Below are 18,873 nucleotides of genomic sequence, written 5' to 3' on the forward strand. Positions count from 1 at the left end.
AAAGGGAATAGATTGTCCCATGATAATCACAGGGGAGTCTCTCTCTTAGTCAGTGCTGGCAAAATTCTTGCTAGAGTCCTCCTTAATAGACTGACCCTTCACCTGGAAGATGGTCGTATGACTGAGAGCCAGTGTGGCTTCAGAAAGACCCAACGAACAGCTGATATGGTGTTTTCTGTTCAACAATTCCAGGAGAAATGCAAGGATCAGAACACAATGTTTTTGGATCTGACCAAGGCCTTTGACATTGTTAGTCATGAGGGCTTGTGGAAAATTATGTCAAATATTTTTGCTTGGAGAATTTCATCAGTATTAAACATCAGTTTCATAATGGCATATTTGCCCGTGTTCTGGATAGTGGACAATACTCTCGTGCCTTTCCAGTCACCAATGAAGTGAAACAGGGCTAGGTGCTTGCTCCCATGCTTTGTAGCATGATGTTTTTGGCCATGTTGTCAAATACTTTCAACGAGGATAAATACATCATCAAGGTCAACTACCATAGTGACGATAAGTTCTTCAATTTGAAAAGGCTACAAGCCAAGACCAAAGTGCAGGGAGTATTGGTACATGATTTTCAGTTTGCAGATGATTGTGAACTCAATGCAACCTCTGAAGATGAGATGCAACAAAGGATGGATCCATTCTCTGCTGCCTGTGTTAATTTTGACCTAATAATTAACACTAAGAAAACACAGGTGCTTCATCAGCCACCACCACACCACCCATAAGTGGAACCATCAGTTACAACAAATGGTGAAGTTTTGAATGCTGTGGATAAGTTAACTGACCTTGGCAGTGTGCTTTCCAGCATTGTACACATTGACAATGAGGTTGATGCATGCATTGCCAGAGCTAGCTCAGTGTTTGGGAGGCTCCAAAGAAAAGTTTGGGAGAGAAGAGATATTAGACTGACTACCAAACTGAAGGTCTACAGAGTCATTGTGCTGACCTCATTGTTGTATGCCTGTGAAAATGGACAATCTGCCAGTGCCATGCCAGGAAATTGAATCACTTCTATTTGAACTGTCTTAGGAAGATTCTAAGGATCACCTGCCAGAATAAAGTGCCAGACACTGAAGTCCTTGCTTGAACTGAATTGTCAAATATTCAAGTTATGTTTCAGAGAGCGCAACTCCAAAGGGCTGGCCATGTTGTTTGAATGCAAAATGTATACTTGCCAAAAAGACTGTTTTATGGAGAACTTACATGGGGCAGGCAATCACATGGTGGTGATAAGAAGTGATACAAGAACACTCTCAATGTCTCTCTCAAGGATTTTGGATTTGACTGTGCAACATGGAAGACACTGGCACAGGACCGTTCAGCATGGCATGCCTACATCAGAAAGGGTGCTGTGCTTTATGAGCAAAGCAGAATTGAAATAGCACAAAGAAAATGTAGTATGTGCAGATTTGGAGTATCCACCCCAAATATTCACATGGACTGTCTGTGCCTGGTCTGTGGTAGAGCATTCTGAGCTCATATTAGTCTCATCAGCCACAGTTGGACACACTGAAACTTCCCTTTATCATGGTGATATCATTTTGGTCTTCTTTGAAAATGAAGGACAACAACCAACCAGAGGGGGTCAAGCTTCCCAGCCAAAGAGGAATGGGTTCAAACAAGGCGATGTAAATTCCTCACAATTCCCATAATGGAATAATTTTTCTCACAAGAATGAGAGAGAGAGAGAGAGAGAGAGAGAGAGAGAGAGAGAGAGAGAGAGAGAGAGAGAGAGAGAGAGAGAGAGAAATGATAGATTAACAAAAAAGATACATACATAGACAGACAATAAAATAGATATAGATACAGACAGAGATAACTAGAGATAGATACAAAGAAGACAGACACAGAGATAGCCAGATATAGATAGATATCTACTTACATGCATATATATACGTATATGATATATGCACATATGTATACGTATATGATATATGCACATATGTATGTAAACATGCATTTTTTTTCAAAGGGCAGGTTGTGCCTACTCTTATGGGTCTGCTATGATCACAACTGGATGTAAAATTTATTTCACACCAATTTAGTTAAAATGTAAATTGAGAGGATTTGTCAGTGGACTAATTCATTGGTCCCAGAGTGGGGAGAGGGGCTTTTTACTCCTGATTCTGCCATCAAATCTGAGTGACTTCAAGCCAGGACTCTCCCCATTTGAAACCCTGTCTCCTCCTTGCTTGAAACAGAGAACTGGGGCAGGAGCAGAAGAGAGGTAAGGTAAGGGGGGATACTAAAACAGGAATCCACTGGACATATATAAGTCTCCCAGGGAAAGGGAGAACTCATCCCTCAAGGTATCTGTCATTTCTGCAAGGGGGATTACCCTTTCAATATGACCTCTTTTCAATTCTATTTAATAAGCACACTTTAAAATAGAGTTTATTAAACTAAGGGTCCCTGCATAGATTTCAGGCGTTCATGAACTTGGTTGGGGGAAAACTCACATCTCTATTATCACTAAACTCTAGCCTAAAATTAGCTGGGGGTGGAAGGAACACCACTTGGTGCATCCTCAGCTTGGAGAGCTATTTTCACTCAGCAAGTTCAAACAAGTTTGATCAGCATGGCTCAAAGCACCATCCGTTGAATTCTTTCAAAAATCAAACCAGTCTGACTTGCATGATATTTAATGAAATCGGAGTAGTAAAGTAAATCAAGGGCATTGCATGAAAAGTATATATACAAACAACTGTATTTTGGCAAAGTGTTCCTGTCAGCTCCCTGATAACCTGATTCTTTCCCCAGCACAGAAGGAGAAGCATTCATCAAGTCACTGAGAACAGAGTGTTAGCAATATGGTAGGAAGTGTTATGGTCTCTCACTGGCAGGTAAATCCAATGTCCTTGGGAGTGGGAACACACCCTAGATCATCAGTCTGATTTGCAAACCAGGTCTTCTAGTCACCAATGAAGGAGGAATTGCTGTGGGAAAAGGTTCTTAACTTCATCACCATCACCAATGACTGACCTGTTTCTAAACTAGATAGGTAATCCCAAGAATCACCATCCATTATGCCAGAATGACCTTCAGAGCCGTATTCCCAGACCTTAATCCCCATGGTGATATCATCTGGCTACTGTTTCTACAGGAGTCAAAGTCACAGTTAATGAAGACCCAGAAAAGAAAATTCTTAACATCAAAATCCTTGCTATCATCAAAGGAGTGAGATTTGAAATAAATATGGCTTTATTAATGGAAGTAACCATAAAGAAGAAGCATTCCATGAGCTTGGCTGTTCTATCCCAAGAACCATGAGGCCTTTCCCTTTGACTTATCTGTGTTCCTTCCTAAAATAGAATGTGATTCCTTGAGAGCAGGGACTATCTCAGTTTTTGTATTTATATTTCCAGGGTTCAACACAGTGTGTTGAGCACTGTAAGTACTTAATAAATATTTTCATTCATTCATTCATTTCCTAAGATGGACCCCTGAGTTGAGCCACGGTGAAGGGAGCCTGGGTTCAAGGAGGTATGAGGAAGTTTCTAATCCCTCCTCGACTTCCCTTCTGTTTCTGATTCAGAGTTTGTGACTGGGGCCCTGGTCCTAGGTGGGTTTTAAAGAATTATTTAACAGCATAACTACCAGATGTGCCTTACACTCTTAGAAATAATCCAATAAAGAAAAATGAGAAAAATGATGGGAGCCAAACCAAAGTACAAAATACAGCTGCCATTTTTCTTCTTGTTGGTCTGACTAGCCCCTCACCTTCTCTAACCACATTTCTTGCTCCTTGCAAGTTTTTCCTTAATATGAAAGAAATCACAAAGCCATCTGGGAAATGCCATGGAGAAAAAGAAAGTGAGGTCCATGAAATGAATTTCATCTTCAACTACATTAAGGGACAATGAAGGTGATAATAATCTCTTAAAACTTTGAATCATAGAGATTCAAGGAGCCTTAGAGTCAAGTCAACTCCAGTCAGATTCATAGCTGAAGAAACATCGCCTTTTACATGCCTAATAAGTGGTCATTCTCACTTTACTTAAAGAGCTTTGGGGAGGGAGGAAGTACTAATCTCTGTTGAAGTGATTCATTTGACTTTTGGAGAGTTCCAATTATTGAGAAGCATTTTCTTTTCCCATAGATCAATTCTAAACTTGTATTATTTTTCATTTCCCACCCACGGCTTTTAGTTCTTCCCTCTGGAGCCAGAAAAAATGAGCTTAACCCTTTCCACATATGACAAGATCAAATACTCAAAAGCATCCATCATGTCCTCTCCCAATCCCCACCACTGCCATGAGTCTCCTCTTTTCCTGGTTAAGTATCTTCTCTTCTTTCAACTAATCTTCACAAAATATAATTTTCTGGTTGATATCTCATATTAACTTTTAACTAATCCTTCTATGACATGATTTGCTAGTTAATTTCATATTCAACTAGTCCTCAAAAGACATTATTTATTTGTAGTCTTGTCTTGCTCATGATTTTGGATTAATATTCCTAGGACATGATCTTGAGGTAATCCCTCAAGTTACTTTCCTCTTGGAGCTGGCCATAGACTCACTGTCCTTCCTAAACCAGGAGACCCAGAAAGGAATATGATATTACACATGGGGCCTGTCGATGGCACAATAGAATCATATTGTCACCTTCCTTGTACTGGGTACCAAACTGGACTAAAATATTGAAGCTTGGAGTAGTTAACACACTTTGTGCCAAGGTTTTAATTCAGAGTATAAGAAGTGGAATGAAAGAATTCTTAGAGAACTTGGTATAAAAAAAGATTCCTTTAAACAAGAATCAGTAAGTCAAGAAATAGGGACAGAGGTGGCAAATGGAATTTATCATCTAAGACAACTTTTTCTGTTTGGATGCATATCATTTATGTTGTTATTCATCTGTAATTTATTTAGCTTTCTTAATAAAGAAGTACATTTCTGATTTTGGGCAGAAAAGGTTTAAATTTCTGTGTGACACTGGGCAAATCATTTCCCTTCTCTGCATCTCATTTTCCCTCTATAAAATGAGGAGATTGGCATAGTCAATCTCTTAGCTATCCTCCATCTCTAACTTTCTATGTATTAGGTCCTAACGGTACTTTGAGCTCCATTGTTCTGACCATTGGCGCCGCAGTCAGAAAATGTACTTAAATCTGAGGGCAAGCAATACCTTCCCTAAGCCCAAATTTTCTCATCTGTACAGTGATGGAACTTAACAAGCTGGTCTCTGAGGGCGTTTCCACTTTTAGAACTATGATCCTGAGAACCTCTGATCTCCTGATTCTGTCTGGATAACCCCTAATCAGTTCTTATCCCATTAGGGATGAGGGCTTAGGACTAGGAACATGGAGCCTCTTACTAAGGGAGGAGGGAAAGGCAATTTTCACACTTCTCTTATCTCATGGTGCTGTGCCTGCTGTTGCATCTTTCTGAGAAAGAAGAAGCTGGGTGTGGGGGTTGATGTGAAGGAAGGAGGAGGGTGGATGTTGAAACAGTATGCTGTCAGGGACGCTTTGGTTTCAATTGCTAAAATAAGAACTTTCTCCCTTTCTCTAAAAAAGAACATTGTTTAGGGGAAAGCATACTGGACGTTGAGTTAGAAAGTGACAAGGCTAATGGTTATTAACTGTGTCACTTGGGAGTAATTACATAGTCTCTTTGAATATATATATATAGTGTATGTGTATGTATTTATGTGTATGTTTGCATGTATATGTATGTATATATGTGTGTACATATTTATACATATATATGCATACAGAGAGAGAGAGAGAAAAGATACAAGGTGATCTGAATATGAAGGGATGATATTTCAAAGGAAAATTAAATGCTGAGAGGAATATACAAGGAGAAAGTGAAAGCAAGAGGTGGAATGTAGCAAAACATCTCACATAAAAGAGTCAAGAAATACCTTTTACAATGGAGGAAAAGAAGGGAAGGATGAGAAGGAATAAGTGATATTTCCTCTCACTGGATTTGGCTTCAGGAGGGAATAATATACACACTCAACTAGATATGGAAGGTTATCTTGCCCTACAGGAAAGCAAGGGGTAATGGGATAAAAGAGGTGGATAATAGAAGGTACAGAAGGTTGGGGGAAGGGGTAATTGGAAGCAAATACTTTGGTAGAGAGACAGGTCAAAGAAGAAAATAGAATAAATGGAGGGCAGGACACAATAGAGGGAAATATAGTTAGTCTTTCACAACATGATTGTTAAGGAAGTGTTTTGCATGACTGAACATATATAACCTCTATTGTATTACTTGCCTTATCAATGAGGCTAGATGAGGAGGGAGGAAGGGAGAGAATATAGAGATCAAAGCTCTAAAGATGGATGTTAAAGATTGTTTTTAGATCAAAGCTCTAAAGATGAATGTTAAAGATTGTTTTTACATGCAACTGGGAAATAAAATATATTGGTAATTGGGTATAAAAATCTTTTTTGTCCCACAGGAAAATAGAAGGAAAAGGGATGGGGGGGTGATAAAAGGGAGGTTGTTGTTTTGTTTATCCTTCATTGTCAAAAGGGATCATGACATCAAGATGATGACATGACTTGCAGGTGACTTTGATTTGAGTGAGGAAGGCCTGTGCAAGGTCATCAATGCCACTTTATTCTCCAGAGCCATCTGAGTCCAGTGGCCTGATATTCATCAGGAAGGGTGGAAATAGCTCAGGATGCAATGTGAGACCCTGACCCTTTTAGGCTAAGGTCTTACCACATTTTCACTTTGAGTGAGATACACCCATTCAATGAATAGGCTCCTTTAAGTACTTACTCAAGGAATGGCCCCTTTAATAAAAAAATCAAACTGGGAGGGGAAGACCCACAGGGTTCCTGGGTAAAAGAGAAATAGTTACTATTCAGTAATTAGTAGGAAGGGCAGATTGGAAGAAAGGTAATCAGAATACAAGCTGTCCTGGGGTAAGGGGAAGGGGAAGCTTAGGAGAAAAGTTGAAATTCAAAATTTTGAGGAAGTAAATGTTGCAAACTGAAAATAAATATTTTTTCTTTTTAGAAAAAGGAAGCATGTGGCTGCACATCTATGATCCCATGTCTTGAATCTAAGTTTTCCTGGGCAGGAGGCCAACTCTAAACCAGGTTTACTTTTCAATGACTTTACTGTGTTTTTATTGTGTCTTCTCTTCCCCACACCCTAGGGGAATATAAGCTCCTTGAGGCAGGCTCTGACTTCCTCCTTTTGTCTCCCCAGCACCTTCACCATAGTTCATATTTCATAAATTTTTGCATAATTGTATTTTGTCTCCACACCCAGCCTTCCTTCCACTCTTCCACATTGTCTCAGAGGTGCCTTGGGGCTGGCATGGAGGAGTTGGTGATCAGGGTAGAGGAGACATGCAGAAACTGGAATGGGATACTCTGTGTTCTATAGGCCATGTGTAGGTGCTGCTGTAGCACAAGAAACACTGGTTGTGGAGGTAGGGTATGTGGTTTCAAAATCACATGCATCTACAGCTTGATGGCTAAGTGTGTAGATCGGAGTTTTAATCCAACCACCTAAATACTGGTCCAACTCACCGGTTTCTTCAGATGTAACATGAGGAGATTGGATCCCAATGGTCCTCTTCACTTCTAAATCTATCATCCAATGATCTAATATGAGATATATGACAATAGTAATTACTAGCATTTACCCAGCATTGCAATTTTTCCCAAAATTTTTTACAATATTTTCTCATTTGATCCTTACAACAACCCTAGGAAGGGGATAGGTGTTAATATTATACTCATTTTACAGATGAGTGAGTTGAGTGAAACAGAGGTGAACTTCATTGCCCAAGGTCACACATCTGGAAAGTATCTGAGGCAGGATTTGAACTCAGATCTTTCTGACTCCAGGTCCTATGCACTGTGTACCATGGGACTGTATGACTACCTTCACAAAGCTAAAAATGCTAGCTATTCTTATTAATCAAAAGTTATCAAAACATTGCTCAAGTCCCTTCTTTAATTTCTCCATATGCATCTGAAAATGTCTAGTTAGCATTGTGTTGTTAAAAAAAGTTCAAAAGATATATTTTCCGGTTAATTTTACTGGATCATGTTAGTACTAATGCCAGCATTTTCATGGTCATTTGGTTGTTTTTCTCTTTGACCAAAGAGCCCTCATGGTGTTGGGCTCACAGTTTATATGTTCTTGGAAGAGCAGCTATTGCTCATGGTGGCAACCAACCCTGATCACTTAACAATTAATGAGAGAATGAATATTCCTATAAGAGAGTAAGATACATTACACTGAGAGTCTTGGGGTACGTGACTTGTGTCACTCAAGTCTGGGTCAAAGGACTTCTCCATTTCCATATCACCCATCTGACAAAAGAGAGAATCAGCACTTCCCCATATGTGTCTGAACGCACCCAATGAGCAGGAATGCACCCAAGAATCCAAACTTAGAATTTCTTTTACTGTCTGATTAGATCTTAGTCATCCTGGTTGGACAAATGCTTTAGATGGATTTCACACCTAATTGGTTTATGGATGAGGAAGTAGGAAAGAGAAAAACTTTATTCCCAATACAATAATTAGTTTTTAAATACAAGAGAGAAATAATCATTTCTCACACAATATAAGGTGCTGATCAATTCCAAATCCTTGTGTTATCTCAGACCATCCCATTATTGTCATCCCTGAGGAAGCAAGAGGCCGGGTTTGGGCATCAACTGATGCCCTCTTTGGAAATCCTGCAGACAGTGGTTACAATGCACCAGGTATCTGTGCCTTTGCATCAGCTTCAGCTTTTCTAGTTGTCTGCAGGCTCTTTCAGAAGGCAAGATTTGGAAAGATAGATAGATAGACAGACCAAAGTGGGTAAAGGAGATGTTGGGAAGTCCTCAGGACAGAGAACACCAAACTTGTCTCTGCTCTGAAACTGACTTCCTGTGTGTGACCTCACCTGAGCTCCTTCCCTTCTCTGGGATAATAACATCTTGACCACTTCTCTCACAGGGCTGTGGCGACAAGTAAATTATCTCATACAGCCTGCTAGCTTTACAAGTGGGGAACAGAAGAGCAGGGGATAAATGTGATTTCCCTGAAGTTACAGGGCTGTGAAGAGACAGAGCCCAGGTTCAAATCCCATTCTACCAATTAAAAAGTGGGGTCTCTTTGTACTGTCAGATTCAGTGGCCTTTTGAACCTGTAGAAGACTACACCAATGTGAGAATGAGTTGACCTGAGATACAGATAGATGGGTAGAAAGAGAAGTAGAAAGATAGATAGATGAATAGATAACAGAAAAAGATAGTTACAGAGAGGTATGTTTGGATAGACAGAAAGACACAGACAGAATGAAGAAGCAGCCAAAGAAACAAAAGTTCAACCCTCTGAGAATATAATTTTTTTCATATTTAAGTTTTACTTTTTTCTCAATTACATATAAATGAAAAATTTGACAATGATTTTTTAAATAATTGAATTATGTATTCCTTTCCTTTCTCCTCTGCTCTCTCTTCCTTGAGAAGGCAAGCAATTTGATATGGATTATACGTGTTCAGTCACACAAAACATTTTCATAATAGCTACATTGCTAAAGAAAATACAAACCAAAAGCAAAACCATGAATAGTAAAAATGTTTTCAAAGCATACTTTATCTGAAGCATACATATCTGAATCTGTGTGCAGATTCCAGTTCGTTCTCTGGAGATGGATACCATTTTTCATCATAAATCCTTGTCTTAGATCATGGTATTATCAAGAGTAGCTAAGTCATTCAGTTGATCATTGTACAAAATTGTTGTTACTCTATACAGTGTTATCCTGGTTCTACTTTATTTTGCATCATCAATTCATGTAAGTCTTTCCTAGCTTTTCTGAAAGCATCCTGCTCATCAGTTCTTATAGCAAAGTAATATTCCATCCTGACCATATACCACAACTCATTCAGTCATCCCCCACGTATTGGGCTTCCCCTCAATGTCCAGTCCTTTGCCACCACAAAAAGATGCCATGAATATTTTTTAAAAATATAGAGCCTTTTCTCTTTTCCTTGGTCTGTTTGATATAGACCCAGTAGTGCTACTTCTGGGACAAAAGGCGGTATCAATTTTTTTAAGCAATGCATGTCAATTGCATAACAAATTGGAACCAGGAGTCCTCAGCTTGGCACTGGACCCAAAATACAGGGGGATTCAAATATTTTTGCATTAAGAGATAACAGACAAATACAGAAGAAGATGCACAATTAGATCATCTGATTTCTAATTTGAGGAAATGTTGGGATTTTCTGAGTTGGGAAGGGAAGAACAAAGTGATGGAATTCATTGAAATCAGAAAAAAAGGAATCTCCCTGCCCCCAAGTGTTTGTATTCAGCCACAGAAACCAGGAAACAGTAACTGATCAACAGCTATGGGATCAGTTTTCAGATGATGCATATGGGTGCTTGAGATGTATGAATGTGAGAAAACTCCTTTCATCAGTCTTTGAATTGGACCAGGTTTCTAGGCAGCATAGCCATGGTTCTCAATTAAGGGTTTCGAAGCAGCAGGAAAGGGGGTCCAGCTTCCCAGTCATATAGGGATAGGTTCAAACAAGGCAATGTAAATTCCTCACAGTTCTTATAATTGAATAAAGTTTTCTCACAAGGAAGAAATTGGACTAGGACCATAAATGAAAAGAAAGAAAACTGAGCTACATCCAGAATTGATCAAAAGATAGAGTTAATATAGTTCCTTCAATTCCCATAATTTCCAGAGAGAGAGAAACAGAGACAGAAATAGAGACAGGGACAGAGGATATCGGCAGATAGATGGAGAGATAATACAGTGTAATGAGAGTAAAAGATCTCCCCTGACCATTAATACACCTCAGGTGGAGCCCATTAAGGGAAACTTGATTAGGGGAGGCCCACACTTTTTGCTATTGCTAATGAGGTACTGAGTCATGAGAGTCGTGATGCCTTCTGGCTCTGAAAAGTGTATATGTACTCAGAGGTGAGGTTTTGCTTTGGGCCTCAGTCATTAGAAGAGGGATTTAGCCAGATGAGACTTCGGGCAGTTGTTAAGAAGCTTTCGGATTTGAAAATTCAGATACTGGTGCTTCTATCTCTGCTAACTATGTATAGTCAGTCAGTTGGATCTGTCTATTGTTCTGTGATGCATGTATTGCTTATGGTCAGACAGTTAGAAACCCTGTCTGTTGGTCTATATTTCTCTGCTTGTATTTTCTCTGTTGGTGTATGTAATTAAAGTAGATTAAGAGTTGGCATCTTAAACAGTTATCTTTCCAATTAAAGCAGATCCAAGAATCTATGCCAGCAGACATTCTGGATATACAGGAACAGTTGTCTTTACATACAGAAAGATAGAAATGATAGACAAAAGAGGCAGATAGATGGACAGATAGAAAATAGAAATAGATACAGATAGATATAGATAGACAGACAGATAGATATAATTAGAGATAGACGGATACAGAGAAGGCAGACACAGAGATAGACAGATAGAGATAGACATCTACTCACATGCATATATACACAAATGTGATATAATACATGCATATATATATATATATATATATATATATATATATATATATATATATATATATATAGGTGAAGGTACAAATTTTTTCCCTTCAAAGGGAAATTTGTGTCTCTGCTTAAAGGCCTGCTATGCTCATCATTGAATCTAACATTGATTTCAAGAAAATTTAGCAAAAATACAAATTGGGAGGGTGTGTCAGTGGGAGAGGAGGTTTTAGGTCTGATCCTGCCGCTGACCCAGAGTGGTTTCATGCCAGGACTCTTCCCTCTGTTCCCCAGTTTCCTCCTTTGTTAGAACAGAGATCTGAGAGTGGAAGCACCAGAAAGGGGAGATAAGAAGGGATAGTGCTACAGCAATCCAGTGGGGATGTATGAGTCTCACCAAAGAAAGGGAGAACTTATCTTTCAAGGCATCTGTCAGCTCTGCATGTGCTTTCAATATGACCCACTTTCAATTCCTTTTCATAAGCATACTTGAAGTCAGGGTTTTTAAACGAAGGCTCTCTAGATAGATTTTAAGGGTTTAAGAACTCAGAGGGAGAAAAGAATTACATCACCGTGCTCACTAATCTCCAAGCTAAATGCACCATTTCCAGCAATTTCTTAATAGCATGAGTGAATAAAGTCCATACACTTGCCCAAGGGATCTGAGACACAGAATAAGATAGGAATTCTTGTTCCTTAACTAAAGCTGTCCTCCAATGTTTCATCATGGTTTAGAGAACAGTCCAGACTTTCAAATGTTCTACCTACAGATCCCAAACTCTAGGAGGTCCTACCAAACCAAAAAGAGTTTTTGCCTCCCACACTTGAAATGCTCCTCCTCTCCACCTCCTTGAAATCACTGGCTTCCTTCAAGACTCAATTGAAATTCCACCTTCTTCAGGAGGTCTTTGAATAGTGTTCCTCCTACCCCCTTCACCAATTTATTTCTATTTCTCTGCATCATGCTGTCTCATTGAATAGATTGTGCATGCTTTGAGGGCAAGGACTGTGTTTTTGCCTCTCTTTGTATCCCTGGTGTTTAACCCAGTGTCTAGCACACTATAGGTGCTTAATAAATGCTTGTTGATTAACTTATTGACTGATAGAAGCACACATGTGGGAATGAACTGTGTATCTATTTCTGAGGACATTCCACACTGAATATCCTGTAGGCATCTCAAACTCAACATGTCCAAAACTGAATCCATTAACTACCTCATCTCAAAGCTGTCCTCAGCTTCCAAGCTTTCCTATTTCTAGGGAGGATGCCAGTCTCCTCCAAGTGCCCCAATTTTACCTTGGTGTCAACCCACAGGTGCCAAAGGTCAGTGGTAGGGTTTTTTCAGCTGACCAGGAAGAGAGAAGAGCCTTCCCATAGCTCCAGCCTTAGGCAGCTGCCACAGAGGCCACATCAGGCAAATGGCACCAGTTCCCACAGCAGCCCCTTCAGCAGCCCACATCCATTGTTGGATTATAAAAACCCTGGGGACACTGAGCAGCCTATTCCTACCTTAGCCCTGTGTAGAGGTCCTGAAGGAGCTGATCTTTATCTCACACTGAATGCTGGCCCTGCCCATGCAGCTTATCTGAATCTCAGCCCCCAGTGCTGGCTTGGTGGAACTGGAGGCCAGGTGGCTGTGGAGAGGAATCTCTGCTAAGATTCTGGGCACAAAAATCTCTGTCTGCTCCCAGACCAGTGTACATGCTTGATTGTGCCACGTTGGAGGAACTGAAATCTTACAGATTCCCAGAGTATACCCTACTCCTGACAAAGGACCCAAAAGTCAAGTAACTGGTTGGGCAAATGCCCAAAAAAGGGAAAAAAATAAGACTATAGAAGGTTACTTTCTTGGTGAACATATATCTTCTCCCATCCTTTCAGATGAGGAAGAACAATGCTTACTGTCAGGGAAAGACATAAAAGTCAAGGCTTCTGTATCCCAAACATTCAAAATAAATATTCAATGGCCTCAGGCCATGGAAGAGCTCAAAAAGGATTTTGAAAATCAAGTAAGAGAGGTGGAGAAAAAAATGGGAAGAGAAATGAGAGACATGAAAGAAAAGCATGAAAAGCAGGTCCACACCCTGCTAAAGGAGACCCAAAAAATGTTGAAGAAAATAACACCTTGAAAAATAGGCTAACTCAATTGGCAAAAGAGGTTCAAAAAGCCAATGAGGAGAAGAATGCTTTAAAAAGCAGAATTGGCCAAATGGAAAAGGAGGTTCAAAAGCTCACTGAAGAAAATCGTTCTTTCAAAATTAGAATGGAACAGATGGAGGCTAATGACTTTACGAGAAACCAAGAAATCACAAAACAAAACCATAAGAATGAAAAAATGGAAGATAATGTGAAATATCTCATTGGAAAAACAACTGACTTGGAAAATAGATCCAGGAGAAACAACTTAAAAATTATGGGACTACCTGAAAGTCATGATCAAAAAAAGAGCCTAGACATCGTCTTTCATGAAATTATCAAGGAAAACTGCCCTGATAGTCTAGAACCAGGGGCCAAAATAAATATTGAAAGAATCTACCGATCACCTCCAGAAAGAGATCCAAAAAAAAGAAACTCCTAGGAACACTGTGGCCAAATTCCAGTCTTCCCAGGTCAAGGAGAAAATATTGCAAGCAGCTAGAAAGAAACAATTCAAGTATTGTGGAAATACAATCAGGATAACACAAGATCTAGCAGCTTTCACATTAAGGGACAGAAGGACGTGCAATATGATATTCCAGAAGTCAAAGGAGCTAGGACTAAAGCCAAGAATCACCTACCCAGGAAAACTGAGTATAATACTTCAGGGGGAAAAAATGGTCTTTCAGTGAAATAGAGGACTTTCAAGCACTCTTGATGAAAAGACCAGAGCTGAAAAGAAAATTTGACTTTCAAACACAAGAATCAAGAAAAGCTTGAAAAGGTAAACAGCAAAGAAAAATCATAAGGGACTTACTAAAATTAAACTGTTTACATTCCTATATGGAAAGACAATATTTGTAACTCTTGAAACTTTTTTCAGTATCTGGGTAGTTGGTGGGATTACACACACACACACACACACACACACACACACACACACACACACACACACACACATGCATAGAGAGAAAGAGAGAGACAGAGAGCACAGGGTGAATTGAATAGGAAGGGATCATATCTTTAAAAAAATGAAATTAAGGGGTGAGAGAGAAATATATTGGGAGGAGAAAGGGAGAAATGGAATGGAGCAAATTATCTCTCATAAAAGAGGCAAGTAAAAGACTTTTCAGTGAAGGGAAAAAGTGGGGAGATGAGAAAAAAACATGAAGCTTACTCTCATCACATTTGACTAAAGGAAGGAATAAAATGCACACTCATTTTGGTATGAAAATCTATCTTACAATATAGGAAAGTGGGGGAGAAGGGGATAAGCAGGGTGAGGGGGATGATGGAAGGGAGGGCAGTGGGAGGAGGGAGCAATTTGAGGTCGACACTCATGGGGAGGAACAGGATCAAAAGAGAGAATAGAAGAAATGGGGGTCAGGATAGGATGGAAGGAAATATAGTTAGTCTTACATAACATGACTATTATGGAAGTGATTTGCAAAACTACACGGATATGGCCTATATTGAATTGCTTGCCTTCCTAATGGGAATGGGTGGGGAGGCAGGGAGGAAGAGAAGTTGGAACTCAAAGTTTTAGGAACAGCTATTGAGTATTGTTCTTGCATACAACTAGGAAATAAGAAACAGGTAATGGGATATATAAAGTTATCTTGCCCTACAGGACAAAGGAGAAGATGGGGATAAGGGAAGGGAGGATGTTAGAAAGGAGGGCAGAGTGGTAATGGGGATAATTAGAATGCTTGGTGTTTTGGGGGGGAGGGGAGAAATGAGGAGAAAATTTGGAACTCAAAATTTTGTGGAAATGAAGGTTGAAAATTTAAATAAATAAATTTAAATACAAAAAAACAAAAGAAGTGAGTTGAGCTATCAAGCAGGAACTGGCCAGCTGGGTCCCTATTCAGGCAGCTCAGACTACTCATAGGTTTTGTTTGTCATCCCTCAAGCAGACTTACGTCCAAAGAAATAAAAGGGAAAAGAAAAGGATCCATGTGTGTAGAAAGCTTTTTATATGGTAATCAAAAATTGTAAACCAAGGGGCTGTTATCCTATTGATGAGTATCTAAGTAAATTGTGGCAGATGAATGCAATGGCATATTATTGTGTCCTCAGGAAGGATTAACTGGAGAATTTCAAAGGGAATAAGGTGCCCTTCCATGAGCTGATGCAGGGCAGCACTAGAAGAGTTTATGTAGTGATAACTATATCAAAAAGGGAAACCATTTTGAAAGACTTCAGAACACTGGTCAACACATAAACAAACCCCAAGTCCAAAAGAATGGTGATGAACGTCTGCAGAGAGAGGTGATGAACTTAAAGTGTGGGAAGGGTCATATGTGCTCAGGCATTGCTAATGTGGAAATTTGCTTTGTCACATTATGCAACTATATTTTGAAGGCTTTATTTTTCAGAGAGACACTGTGTGTGTGTGTGTGTGCGCGTGCGCGCACACGTGATTTGCTCATTGAGTGCAGGGAGAGTAGAGAGAGACAGACAGATAAATTAATTTCAAAAACCCTTGAAAAAACAAATTATACATTTGTACCATAGGGCAAGCATGTCTTAATAATAGCTCCTTAAAAACAAACTCGAGGTTTGAGTGGTCAGCAACCTCAGTATTAGGTAGAAGTTTCACTCTGCAGTGGCCGATCCTCTTCTCACCCCCCAGAGGATTCTGGGTGTCCTTGCTGTTTCCTGAGCTTGGGGTCCAATTATCAGTCAGCAAGTTCAAGCAGGTTTGGTCAGCATGGCTCAAAATCCCATCCAGTAAATTCTTTAGAAAATCAAACCAGTCTGATGTGAAATGATCAACACAGATATTTAATGAAATCAGTAGGAAAGTAAGTCAAGAGCATTGCATGAAGGAGATATACATCCATACAACTGATTTTTAGAAAAGTACTCCTCTCAGCTCCCTGATAACCTGATTCTTTCCCCAACACAGAAGGAGAAGCATTCATCAGGTCACTGAGAACAGAGTGTTAGCAATATGGTAGGGAGTGTTATGATCTCTCACTGGCAGGTAAACCCAAGGTCTTTGGGAGTGGCAGCACACCCTAGACCATCAATCTGACTTCCAATCCAGGTCCTGTAGCCATCGCTGAGGGAGGAATAACAGTGGGAAAGGGTCTCACCTTCCTTACCACTACCAATACCTGACCTCTTGCTGAATTTGGTAGGTAACCCCAAGAACTTGGGATTGAAAGCACCTCTCCCAGACCACCATCCAAGATTTCAGGCTGACCTGTTGAGCCATAATCCCAAAGCTTACTCCCCAGGGAGATAGGATCTGGCATCTGTTTCTACAGGGCCTAAAACCACAGTTACTGAAGACCCAGAAAAGAAAACTCTCAATATCCAAATCCTTGCTATAATCAAATGGGTCAACATTTGAAATAAATATGGCTTTATTAATGGAAGTGACCATAAAGAAGAGACATTGCCATGAGCTTGGCTGTCCTACCACAAGAACCATGGGACTTTTTCCCCTTGCTTATAGCCAGCTGTGTTCGTTTCTCCAATAGAAAGTGAGTTCCTTGAGAGCAGGATAGTCATCTGAGTTTTTGTGTTCATATTTCCAGGGCTCAACACAGTGAGTTGAATACTCTAAGCACTTATTAAAGGTTTTCATTCATTCATTCATTTCTTCAGATAGACCTCAGAATTGGGTTACAATGAAGAGAGCCTGGGTTCAGGGAGGTATGAAGAAGGTTCTAACTCCTCTTCCCCTTCCCTTCTGTTTCTGATTCAGAGCTTGGGGCTGGGGCCCTGGTTCTGGGTGGTTTTTAAAGAATTATTTAGCAGGGTATTTATTTAACAGGATAACTACCAAACCTGCCTCACCACGACATCATCCAATAAAGAAAATTTTTAAAAAGAGAATGGAAGTCAATCCAGGGTTTAAAATACAGCTGCCATTTTTCTTCTTCATGACTCTGACTAATCTGCCCCCTTCTCTACCAACATTTCTTTCTCTTTGCAAGATTTTCCTTAGTCACACAAAACAAAAAGTCATCTGGGAAATGCTATGGAGATAAAGAAAGTAAGGTCCTGTAATGTTAAGGGAATTTGAAGATCTTGTCTGCCCCTTAATAGGCCCATGTGACCTGCTTTGAGCTTTGGTCCAGCCCACAGCCTGAGTCATATGAAGCCTATGATAGGAGAAGCTTGCCAAACGGTGGAGCAGGAAGGGTGCAGCAGGAAGATAGAGTGAGGTGGAGCTGGGAGAGAGCAAGGCAGAGCAGAGCAGCAATTATGAGTGAGAGGGGGAGTGATTGTGCCTAAGGGGGCTTGTTTGTGGGGAGGTCTGACTGAGGAAAGGCTTGGGGATGGTCATGCTCCCTTTACTGGTAATGTGTACAAACTTCATTGCTATTATGGTGGACTTGGCTTTCTGGTATCTGAACAAATCTCATGGTTTCATCTTTGAGGAAGAGAGTTTAGAGTTTGCGAATTCACCCTGAAAATATCCATGCATATCTATAGCAGCTGTTGTGTGTACATTGGTGTTACAAGTCCACAAAATGAATTTCATCTTCGTTAAGGGACAATGAAGGTGATAATATTCCCTAAAAACTTTGAGTGACTGAGATGCAAGGAGCCTCAGGGTCAAGTCAACTCCAGTCAAATCCATAGTTGAAAAACAGACCCATTTACAAACCTAATAAATGCTCATCCTCACTTTACTTAAAGAGTTTCAGGGACAGAGGAAGTACTAATCTGTTCTGAGGCAACCCATTAGACTTTTGGAGAGTTCTAATTATGGAGAAGATTTTTTTTCCTTAGATTAATTCTGAATTTGCATTTTTCAATTTCTACCCATGACTTTTCATTCTGTCCTTCGGAGCCAGAAAAAATGAGCTTACCTCCTTCTTCACATGACAATATCAAATACTCAAAAGCATCCATCATGTCCTCTCCCTATCCCCACCACTGCCATGAGTCCAGGTGAAGCATCTTCTCTTCTTTCAATTAATCTTCATAAAACATAATTTTCTTGATTTTAACTTTCAACTAATCCTTCTGGGAAGTGATTTGCTCATTAATTTAATATTCACCTAATCCTCAAAAGACATGATTTTTTTATTGACTTTTGTTGTTCACAACTTTGAATTAATCCTCCTAGGACCTGGTCTTAAGATCATCCCTCAAGTTACCTTCTTGAAACTGTCCATGGTATCCCTTTCTTTCTTAAATCAGGAGAGCCAGAAAGGAATATGATATTTCATATGGGGCCTGATCACAGCAGAAAACAGTGACATTGTCACTTCCCTTGTACTGGGTACAAACTGAACTGAAGTATTGAAGCTTGGAGTAG

Source organism: Notamacropus eugenii, chromosome 5 (assembly GCF_028372415.1).
Source record: "Notamacropus eugenii isolate mMacEug1 chromosome 5, mMacEug1.pri_v2, whole genome shotgun sequence".
In the NCBI taxonomy this organism is placed as follows: Eukaryota; Metazoa; Chordata; class Mammalia; order Diprotodontia; family Macropodidae; genus Notamacropus; species Notamacropus eugenii.